This window comes from Tamandua tetradactyla, chromosome 2, assembly GCF_023851605.1.
Source record: "Tamandua tetradactyla isolate mTamTet1 chromosome 2, mTamTet1.pri, whole genome shotgun sequence".
NCBI lineage: Eukaryota > Metazoa > Chordata > Mammalia > Pilosa > Myrmecophagidae > Tamandua > Tamandua tetradactyla.
In genome coordinates, this window is record NC_135328.1 from 101,230,009 (window position 1) to 101,241,344 (window position 11,336).

The following is an 11,336-nucleotide window of genomic DNA, read 5'->3' on the forward strand; positions in this document are numbered from 1 at the left end:
ATAATTCTGTTGCATCTTCACCTTCTCAGCAGCAAACAACTATTTATCCCTTGCCAAAGCACTATCAACTTAGATAATGCAAGTCAGTCTCCACATAAAAAATATAATAACTGTTTTCCAGCCCTACTGATTGTTTTCTCATTTTGCTAACATATTTACTAATGAAGATTGACAGACAGTAATGACCCAGACTGAAGTTGTTGGCTCTGAATCCCCTACAGATAGACCTATTCTGTTGGTCAAAGTGGTACTGAAGAAGCTGATGAAGTAGCACTGAAGTCTACAGAATGATAGCTGGGAGAATTCCACTCCATGAAATCCTGAGCTTTACAGGTAAGGAATAAATGATTCATGGAAAGGGAATGTATTTTCTGAAATTTATGGGCATGACGCACATTTTCTAATAAACCATAATATGATCTCTCCTTGGGAAAATGCTGTTTTGGTGGCATGACACGTTTCTTCTTTAATGAAGACAAGAATTATCTTCGCATCCATCAGTTTTGGCATAGCATATCAACTTACTAGGTGTAGAAACAAAAAATTCACACAGTGGGCACACCAGAATCCAACCCATTGCTTAGCTCCTGTTCCTGTCACTAAAGCACATTTGTCATAGGCAGTGACTGCCCTTTCTTTCAGTGCCTTCGGGAATTTAGGTGCACAGGTTTACTATTTCTACTTCTCCGTAATAAAATCCCCTTAGAAGGCCACCACCAGAACACTTATTTTGTTTTTGAACCTCTCATATATTTACACTGACAAATATCATCTTTAGAGATAACCAATTGCATATTTCTTACAGTGTATGGTGATACCATTATTTGGTTAATAGAGCCAGTTCCAGTTTATTCAAATACCCTGCAGAATTTTGTAGGCCCTAAGGTTGATTCAGTCCTTACATTCCCAAATCCAGGCATGCACCTTTCCCCTGATCATTTTAGCTATTCACAGAACTTCCTCTCCAGCTGTTTCAGTTTGTAAGCTGCTGGAATGCAATATACCAGAACTAGAATGGCTTTTAAGAAAGGAAATTTAATGTTATAAATGTACAGTTCTAAGCCTATGAAAATGCCTAAACTAAGGCATCCAGGGGAAGATCCCTTAACTCAAGGAAGAACGCTGATGGGTCTGGAAGACCTCTATCAGCTGGGATGTTATGTGGCTGGCATCTGCTGGTCCCTTGCTCCTGGGCTCCATTGTTTTCAGCCTCTGTTCCTGTGGGGGTTCCTTACTTTGTGTCTCTGGAGTTGGTTTACATTTCTTGGCTTCTCTTGGCTCTCTCCAGGTTCTGGCTTGCTTAACATCTCATGGAAACATTTCCTGGGCTCCAAGCATCTCCAAACAACATCTGTGTCTCTGTTCTCTAAGCATCAGCATCTGTATCAGCTCTGCTCTGAAGTTTCTGCAAGCTCTGAACACTCTCCAAAATGTTTCCTCTTTTAAAGAACTCCAGTAAACTAATCAAGTCCCACCTGGAATGGGGGAGTCATATCTTCATCTAATCAAAAGGTCAACACCCACAATTGGGTGTGCCACATCTCCATGGAGGTAAGTGGAGGTAATCTTATCAAAAGTTTCCCAGCTACAGTCTTGAATCAGGATTAAAAGAAATGGCTGACACCTCAAGACTGAATCGGGATTAAAATATGGCTTTTCTGGGGTACATGATAGCTTCAAACCTGAACACTGCCTTCATTGCTTTTGTGGAAATACTGGAACCAGAAACATACTTCCAGAAAAGGGTATATAATGATTGGGCACTTAACCGGAACAAGACTGTAGCTCTTTTTCATTTTTGTTTTTAATTTTCTTTGTGGAACTTTTCCTGAAGCTGATGAGCTTTGCAGGGGAGGGGATGGGAGGGGAAGGGGAAGCATTTCTGACCACGGACTGATGCATGCTGGGAAACAGCCAGCAGTGGCTTCTAGTCCCAAATGTCCTCTTCCTAGAATTAGTTCATGCAGATTTATTGCCTTTCTTCTTGAAATCACATCTGCCACGTCTCACTAGATCTTTTAGAAATGATCCTCATTAATCTGGCAACTTATTCCCTGGCTGCAGTTAGTATCATCGATAAATAGCAAGATTGGATATTTCTACTTCGAGATTATTTGGGATCATCCTTATTTGCTCTGCTCCATCCGTTCTTTATCCTTGCCTTTTGTTTCCTGCTAACTTGATCTTTCTGAGATGACAGTGAGAGATATTACATAATATACCCTACTTAAGTACTTATTACTAGACATTTCCTCTAGGAAAAGGAATGCTTGACAGAGTTAAGACCAGAGAGCCATTAAATGGAAAAGTCACAGATGGTTCCTCCAACAAAGCAAACACCAATGACAACAACAAAAAGATTCTTTAACTAGGCTCTAGTTCAGGGACATCATTTGTTTGCCATTTGTTAAAATTCCTTTAGAATAAGGAATAATAAGGCCTTTAGAATAAGCAGCACACAGACAGCTACAGCTGTGTATGTTCGCTCTTGTTTTGTTTTTGTTCTATTAGCTTTAATCTCTGAGTACTTCAAATTGATTTGGAAATAAAATTCTGTGACTGAAAACAGGAAAAGAAAGGTTCAATAACTACCTATTTTTTTTTAAGTATGGAACATGGCCAGAAGATTTTTTTGAACTCTAAGTGTCAAGAGTGATTGGCTCAGTCCACTGGTGCAGTTTGAAAGTTATCTAGATGACGTCAGCTCTGAAGCTTGAAATACCAGTAGTTAGGAGAACCTGGTATTGCCCTCCTTTCAAGGGTTACACACAGTGCTTCTTTGTTGGAGATGCAAATTCTAGCCTGTAGCTTACTGCATAAACTTCAGACAAGCATCAGATAGAAGCATAAATGATCATGAGACTGAAAGACTGTGATATATATCAGTAAAATTCTCCACTGGAGTATTCTACACAATTTTTCATAAAAAAAAAATTTTGATCAGCATCTTCCCTGGGGGAAGAACATACCGTAGACAGCAAGGGCATGAATAAATCTTCAATGCCTTTCCATCAAGGGTACAATATCTGAAATATTCATATTAATGCCAGTTTATCATACACACTTAACCTAGAGAAGGTTGAGCATTTCTTCTGATTTGAAAAATCTTTCCATGCAACTCTTATAATAGTATCACACTTATTAAGAGATGAGGAGCATGCCAAACAGACCTGACCATTTCTACCGTTTCTCTTTTTATAAAGTGAAGTAACAAATCTTCATGATCTTCCAATGGTTTTCATGGAGTTAACAAAGATAGTTTTAAGTATACAGGACAAGCAGGATTTTTTTTCCCTCAAATTCAAGATCTGATCTTGGGAAGATCAAATCAAAAGGGTTATCAGAGAAGATTTAATAATTTTATTTAAAAAGATGGACTCTATATAGGGCCTCTATATAAAATAATACTATGTAGTCATAAGATAATGTTTAAAAATGTTTAATGATAAGGCAGGATGTATCTGGCGTGGTGTTAATAGAATGGCAGATTATATAACTGCATGTCTGTAACATAAAGATGTCCCTAAGAAAAAGACTAGAACTTCTATCAAATAATGCTAGTAGTTATTTCTGGTTGGGAAATATTAATCAAATAATAACAGGTTGAAATCAGTACAGCTTCAAGTATGCATTTTAAATAAAAAGGACTAATTACTGCATTAGATCTTTTTCTTTTCTTTCCTTTTTTCAGTTGTGGCAGTTTCTTTATTCATTAGCCTATGATGGACAGTTGAAGTTTTCCCAGTTTTGGAGTATTACAAATATGTTGCTATGAACATTTGTGTACAGATCTTTTGAATAAATACCCAGGAGTGGAGTGGCTAGATCATCTGGTCAATATAGGTTAACTTTTTAATTTTTCTGTGATTTTTTTAACTTTATTTATTGTATAACATATACAAAGCAAAGAAATAAAAAAGTAAGTTTTCAAAGCACTCTTCAAAAAATGGTTACAGGATAGATCCCAGAGTTTGTCATGAGCCACCATATGATCCTCTCATATTTTCCCTTCTAGCTGCTCCAGAATATAGGAGGCTAGAGGGCTTAAATACTTTATTGTCACAATCGACTTTTTTTGTCCTTCTTTTTTTTGTGAACAATAACATATATATACAATAAAGCTATAAATTTCCAAGCACAGCACCACAATTAGTTGTAGAACATACTACAGACTTTGACATGGGTTACAATTTCACAATTTTAGGTTTTTACTTGTAGCTGCTCTAAAACATTGGAGACTAATAGAGATATTAATTTAATGATTCAGCATTCATATTCATTTGTTAAGTCCTATATTCTATGTGTCATTCCACCATCACCTATGATCTTTCCATACCTCTCTTTGGGGTTGTTTGGGCTATGACAATTCTAAATTTTTGATATTGGAAGGGTCTGTCACTAATATGGGGTAGGGACATGGAACTATCTGGTTTCTGGAGATGCTGGGCCAGGTTTCAGGACTTATATGGACCAGGGACCCATCTGGAGGTTGTAGGTTTCTGACAAGTTGCTCTAGTGCCTGGAACCCTTGTGGAATCTTATAAATTGCCCTAGGTGTTCTTTAGGATTGGCTGGAATGGTCCTGGTTGGGGGTTGGCAGGTTATCTTAGGTAGCAAGGTCTACCTGAAGCTTGCCTCTCAACTCTATTTGAACTCTATCTGCCACTGATACTTTATTAATTATACTTGTTTTGCCCCATTTGGTCAGGATGTAATTGTTGATCCCATGGTATCAGGTCTGGATTCATCCCTGCAGTTATCTCCCACGTCGCCAGGGAGACTTTCACCCCTGGATGTCATGTCTCATGTAGGGGGGAGAGCAATGATTTCACTTGCAGAGTTGGGCTTAGAGAGACCAAGGCCACATCTGAGCAACGACAGAGGTCCTCCAGAAGTAACTCTTAGGCATGCCTATAGGTAGGCTAAGCTTCTGTGCTGCCAACATAAGCTTCACAAGAGTAAGTCTCATGATTGAGGGCATGGCCTATTGATTTGGATATCCCTACATTTTGACACAGTATCAGGGGATTCCCTGATGGTAAGTAAGGTTTAATGGTTCCGTAGTCTTTCTTCTCTGTCTCAGGAGACTTTGCCAATACTTTTTGATTGTCTGCTTAATATACTCTAGGATGTTTCCAAGCATTACATTAATCTATACAGGATTAAAGGACCTCTTTCTCATTCTGTGCTCCCTGTGTTTCAGTTATTCAAATGAGCTATACAGATAGGCTGAATTAGATTATGCACTACAGAAAATTTCAGTTCCAGATCAAATAAACCTTTCTTCCATTGGTCTCAAAGAGTATGTGTGGTTCTAAAATATAGAAACTGTCTTCCTTACCCCTATGTTCTGAATTAGTTTAACCCCAACCTGTTCGGCTTTGTTCTTATCTCTAAATATCAGCTTATATATATAAAACAGCCTCTCAAAATCCAGAAATAATAATCACCACTCTGGACTTAACCACTCTGCTCTAAAACCTTACAATCTAGGCCCCTGTTTTCTTATGAGCATTTTCTAAATGCAACTGTACCTTTGTTGGTGTTTTTTTTTCTGGCTTATTTTGTCTCACAAATTCACATCATCGCATGCCTCATGACATTATTCCTTTTTGTAGCACCACAACCTTCGTTCATAAGTATACGCCATCATTCGCCAATCTACTTCTCCGTCATGCATCCTTCAGCCACCTGCATTCATCGGGCATCATGCAGAGGCCCAAAGTCCACAGTCCATCAACAGTCTCAATTTTAGATAGTTTCATTGTTTCCAAGAGACAGAAAACCAATAAACACACCCTCACCAAACAGGAAATCTAAACCTCCTCTTAGCTCTTGTCCCTCCCCCCATTATTCACCTCTGCTGTTGCTGTGGTAGTGCTGATAGTTTCCTTTTGAACACAGTTAATAGCATACAATAGCGGTTTTCCCCCTGTACCCTAGGCTTAAACATTCTTTATACAAGAATCATATCTTTGAAGTAATTCTTACAAGAACTCATTCATATTTCTAGTGTGAGTCAGTAGGACACATATGTCTATACAACCCCTTTCAATCTTGTTCATCTTCAAAGTGATACTATTACTTTTAGACTCACTAGAGAATCACCTTCGCTCCTATCTATTCCCTTACATTGGAGTTCAACCTCATTAGCTAATGGTTCACCCATCTCTAGCTTCTGTGTAACTCTAAGTCCACTGTATTCTATATTATAAGTCTTTGATTATACTTTATCCTGGTCATAAAAGTGGAATCATTCAGTGCATATCTTTTTGTGTCTGGCTAATTTTGCCTAACATTATGTCCTCAAGGCTCATCCATCTTGTCATGTGCTTCAGGACGTCATTTTGTCTTACTGCTGCATAAAATTCCATTGTATGTATCTATGAGTCTCTTGTAAACAGGGTATAGCTGGATTATGTTTCTTAATCAATTCTGCCAATCTGTATCTTTTAATTGGTAAGTTTAGTTTGTTAACCTTCAAAGTTATTACTGAAAAGACGTTTTTTGATTCCACCATCTTCTCTCTTTTATTTTATTTGTCAGATCTATATATTCTTCTCCCTCTTGCTCTTTGTATCCTTTAAATTACCCTTAGTGGTACTCTTCACTTCTGTGCCCTCCTCCAGACCTCCTTCTCCTCTTTTTTTTTTTCAGCTGGCAGAACTCCTTTTAGTATTTCTTGTAGGGCCAGTCTCTTGTTGACAAATTCTTTCAGGATTTGTTTGTCTGTGAAAATTTTAATCTCTCCCTCAGTTTTAAAAGACAATTTGGCTGGGTACAGAATTCTTGACCGGAAGTCTTTCTCTTTCAGGATCTTGAATATATCATACCACTGCCTTCTCGCCTCCAGGGTGCTAGTTGAGTAGCCTGAACTCAGTCTTATTTGATTTCCCTTGTATGTAGTTGATTGTTTTCCTCTTGCTACTTTCAGGATTTTCTGCTTCTCTTCAACATTTGACAGACTGATTAGTATGTGGCTTGGGGAAGACCTGTTTGGATTTATTGTTTGGAGTTCTTTGGGTTTCTTTGACTTGTATATTTATGTCCTTTATGAGGGTTGGGAAGTTCTCCCCCATTATATCCTTAACTATTACGTATTAAGTATATGCTATTATCTAATAACTATTATATAATTAGCCCCTTACTCCTCTCTTCTTCTTCTGGGACACAAATGAGTCTTACATTTGTACGCTTTTTTTGTCTATCTTTTCCCTAAGTTCCCATTCAATTTTTCCATCTTTTTTGTCATTTGCTGTTTTAAGTCTTCAAAGTCAGTTATCCTATCCTCTATATCAGTTATTCTTTCTTCTGTCTCTTCAAATCTGGTGTTGTGTGCCTCTGGTATGCTTTTTATTTGGTCAACAGAGTCTTTAATCTCTGTGATTTCCCCTATTTTTCTTCAAATTCAAATTCCTCTTTGTGCTCTTCTACTGTCTTCTTGATCTCCTTTATGTCATTTGCAATCCCGCTTATTTTAGTAAGTAGAGTTATATGAAAATCTTTGATTAGTTGTTCCAATATCTGTGTCCCCTCTGGTGTTTTAATTTGGTCATTAGGCAGGGCTACATCAGCTTGCATTGTGATATGCTTCGTGATCTGCTATCTTCATGGCATGTAGATATCTTGATTGATTTACTTTGGGAGTTGATCTCTTTCAGTAGTCTAAGGCCTTGTGTTTGCAGGATGGTTATACAGTTGGGAGCAGGGCGTGGGGTGGAGCACTCAGTGCAGTGATTTGTTTCAGGGCAGATATGGGTGCAGGTTGGGGATGTTTTGCTGGTGCTGTGAACATGGGTGCCCAGCGGCCAGGGAGGATGTAGCTGTGCATATCCATCGGTCTGGGGGGGCGTAACCCTGGTGTGCGCTGGTCTAAGGCATGGGGCCCTTTGTGTACACGCATAGAGCTGTGGCAGCAGGTCTGTGTTACACCTTCATGGATTGGGGCAGATGTGACCCAGCTGCACAGGTCAGCACTTTCTCAGTGCTGGGAAGTGATGCTGAGGGCTGTGCACATGGGTGGTTCTAGGACTGCTGTAAAGTGCAGTTCCCAGAGCTGAATGGTGTGACTGGGGGCCCATGCGCATACGTGGGCCTGGGAGTGCCGTAAATGGATGCCCAGATCTCAGGGAGGGGGTGATGAGGCTGTGTGATGCTATGGCGGGGGTGGGGGGTGGGGTGTTGCGGGTAGCCTAGGTATGGAGGTTAGTGCCTGAAACCTTATGTGTTGATAACAGCCTTCAGGAAACAGGGAGGGGGAGGTAGTGCTTGGGAGGGGTGTAGGAGAGGTGTGTTGGGCTGCACTTGGGGTGGGGGTGGGGGGCAGGTACATGCACTGGGGTCTGGTGGGGTGGGGGTGCTTGGAGCACAGGAAATGGGAGCAGGTGAGGGGGTTCAAGGGTGTGGGGGTTCAAGGGTGTGGGGTGTGGGGTGAATCGCTGGTCACGAGGCTGCACTGGTGAGGGTAGCGAGCCCAAGGAACGTGGCCTCGCTCACTTCCTAGTCCCGTGTATCTGTCCCTGCACCCCAGCGGGCTCCGCTGCTCCCTGCCTCCACACCAAGCTGCATCTTTCTGCCTCGCAGTTCCTCAGCCTCTGCAACCAGGGCTGCCACATGTGGTGCAGAAGGCTCTCCAAGGTTAGCCGCCCTCCGGAATTGCTGCCTCAGTCGACCTCCATCCCTTCTGTAACTTTTTCCTGGAGCAGGGCTCATCTCTACTGCCCTAGTCGGCCATCTTCCTGGAAGTTATTGCCTTAGATCTTAAAGGTCATTTAGTTGTACTGTTAGAAAGTTCTTAATGTTTTAATCCATGAGGTTATTATTGTTACATGTTGTTATATCATCCTAATTTGGGGGAAACTCAAATAAATAGGTGAACAACAGTCTCATTCTCAAAATAATGTTTTTATGCATAAAATAAAATATATCATTTTACAAAGAAAACAATTATATTGAAATACAGTTGTTACAATAGTAAAATCATAAATTGGTGATATAGTAAAATATGTGTGGCTGAATAATACATTAAATAAGGAAAATCTAGCAGTAGGTCTAATAACCACTACGACTGCAAGGCAGTGATATAGTTGCAGAAAGCTGAAGTCATCTACTACAAACATAAAGTGGTATGAAAATATCTGTGACTTTTATCCTGACAAAGTCATAGATATTGCTAACATTTCTGTGGTTTATCACCTCCATGTAAAATTGAAGGTACCGTTAAATACCATTTAGAGATTAGTGGAAAAAAAAAACATTCCTATCTAAATTCACAGATCTTCTGAATTCGATCTTTGGACCATTTGGGGGTCAGAGTATTTTAGGTAAATAAATCCTGACCTCTAATAAGGTCAAAGTACTTATATCAAGAGAGAATGAAATATAAAATACTAATTGAAAACAACTAAATGTTAATAAGAGAGATTGCTTAATAGCTTCTGTGCATTCACAGATTTACAGTGCCAAATATATATGAAATTCAGTATGGACTAAATAAAAGCCACATCTTGAAAGATAGCCAAAATACAAAGTGACTCCAAATAAAGATGTAAATAATGTCTTAATAACAAGTTAAGGATTTATCCATTTCACATTCCAATATTATGTAAAGAAATAAGTAAAGAGAAGACCTCATAATCAAGTTTAATGGATCTAGATTTTATGCTAGAAAGGAAAAAATCAATAGATTTTCAATGCAGGGGCTCTTAAAAAGTCCCTTTAGTATGTGCTTCTGCAGCACACATACTAAAATTGGAATGATACAGAGAAGATTAGCAGGGATCCTGTGCAAGGATGACATGCAAATCTGTGAAGCATTCCATATTTTTAAAAGAAAAAAAAAGTCCCTCCAGCATTATATAGTCTTTATAAATCAAGGCATGTAATGATGTAAGACACTTTCATCAAGAGCCCATATTAAGTCATTCCAGTTCAAATTGTACCGGTTCAAACTGTCAATATTTTAGCCATTGATGACAACCAGGCAGACAAATGGAATTAAAAAAATATATTTATATTGAGAAATCTTCAAACACATACAGTCCATACATGGTGTACAATCCGTGGCTCACAATATGATCATATAGTTGCGTATTCCTCCTCATTATTTTTTAGAAAGTTTGCATCACTCCAGAAAAAGAAATAAAAAGAAAAAACTCATACATACACTAAACTGTACTCCTCCTTCTCATGGACCACTGGTATTTCCATCTACCCAATTTATTTTACCCTTTGTTCCCCCTATTACTTATTTATTTATCTGTATTTTTTTACTCATCTGCCCATACCTTGGATAAAAGGAGCACCAGACACAAGGTTTTCACAGTCACACTATAAAAGTTATATCTTTATACAATCATCTTCAAGAATCAAGGCTACTGGAACACAGCTCAACAGTTTCAAGTACTTCCCTCCTGCCACTCCAATACACCATAAACTAAAAAGGGATCTCTATATAATGCATAAGAATAACCTCCAGGATAACCTGTCAACTCTGTTTGAAATCTCTCAGCCACTGAAACTTTATTTTGTCTCATTTCTCTCTTCCCCCTTTTGGTCAAAAAGGCTTTCTTGATCCCTTGATGCTGGGTCCCGGCTCATCCTGAGAGCTCTGTCCCACATTGCCAGGGAGAATTACACCCCTGGAAGTCACGTCCCATGTGGGGGTGTGGAAAGGGCAGTGAGTTCACCCGCCAAGTTGGCTCAGAGAGAGAGAGAGAGGTCACATTTGAGCAACAGGAGGTTTCTCTGAGGGTGATTCTTAGGCCTAATACTAAGCAGGCTTAGCCAATCCTTTGCAGGAATAAATTTCACAGGGGTAAGTACCCAGATCAAGGGTTCAGTCTATTGATTTGGTGGTCCCTACTGCTTGTGAGAAGATGAGAAATTCTTCAAATTGGGAAGCTGAATATTTCCTCCTTCCTCCCCAGTCTCCAAGGGGACTTTTCATATGATTCTTTATTCATTGACCAAATTATTCTGGGATATATCAGTACATGACACGAACCTGGACAAACCAACAAGATCTCATACCTATTCAAGATTTTATATACTTATGGTGTTCAACTAAATTGACCATACAAGTTAAATTAGGAAATGCACTACCAAAAATAGAAATTTTGCACCAAATAAATGTCTCTCCCTTTAGTACAGAAGTTGGAAGTCTTAAAATATGGATGATATCATCCTTTGCCCTGGATTCTGATTTACCTTCCTCCTATACACATCAGCTTCATTCATATCTCTACACAAAGTCTGATCACTTTTTCAATTTTTTAAATAAGACAACTGGAATTTAATAAAGAATATTTAGTAAGAAAATTATAGCTGAATTAGAG

At 39.1% G+C, this 11,336-nt stretch overlaps 1 non-coding gene across 1 annotated transcript; it reads left to right on the top strand.

The window, feature by feature from the left end:
* The first annotated feature begins 9,724 nt into the window (after positions 1-9,724).
* Positions 9,725-9,827, top strand: LOC143675187 (U6 spliceosomal RNA). Its single transcript, XR_013171431.1, has one exon. It is a non-coding gene; the product is annotated as a U6 spliceosomal RNA (small nuclear RNA).
* Positions 9,828-11,336: the final 1,509 nt, after the last annotated feature.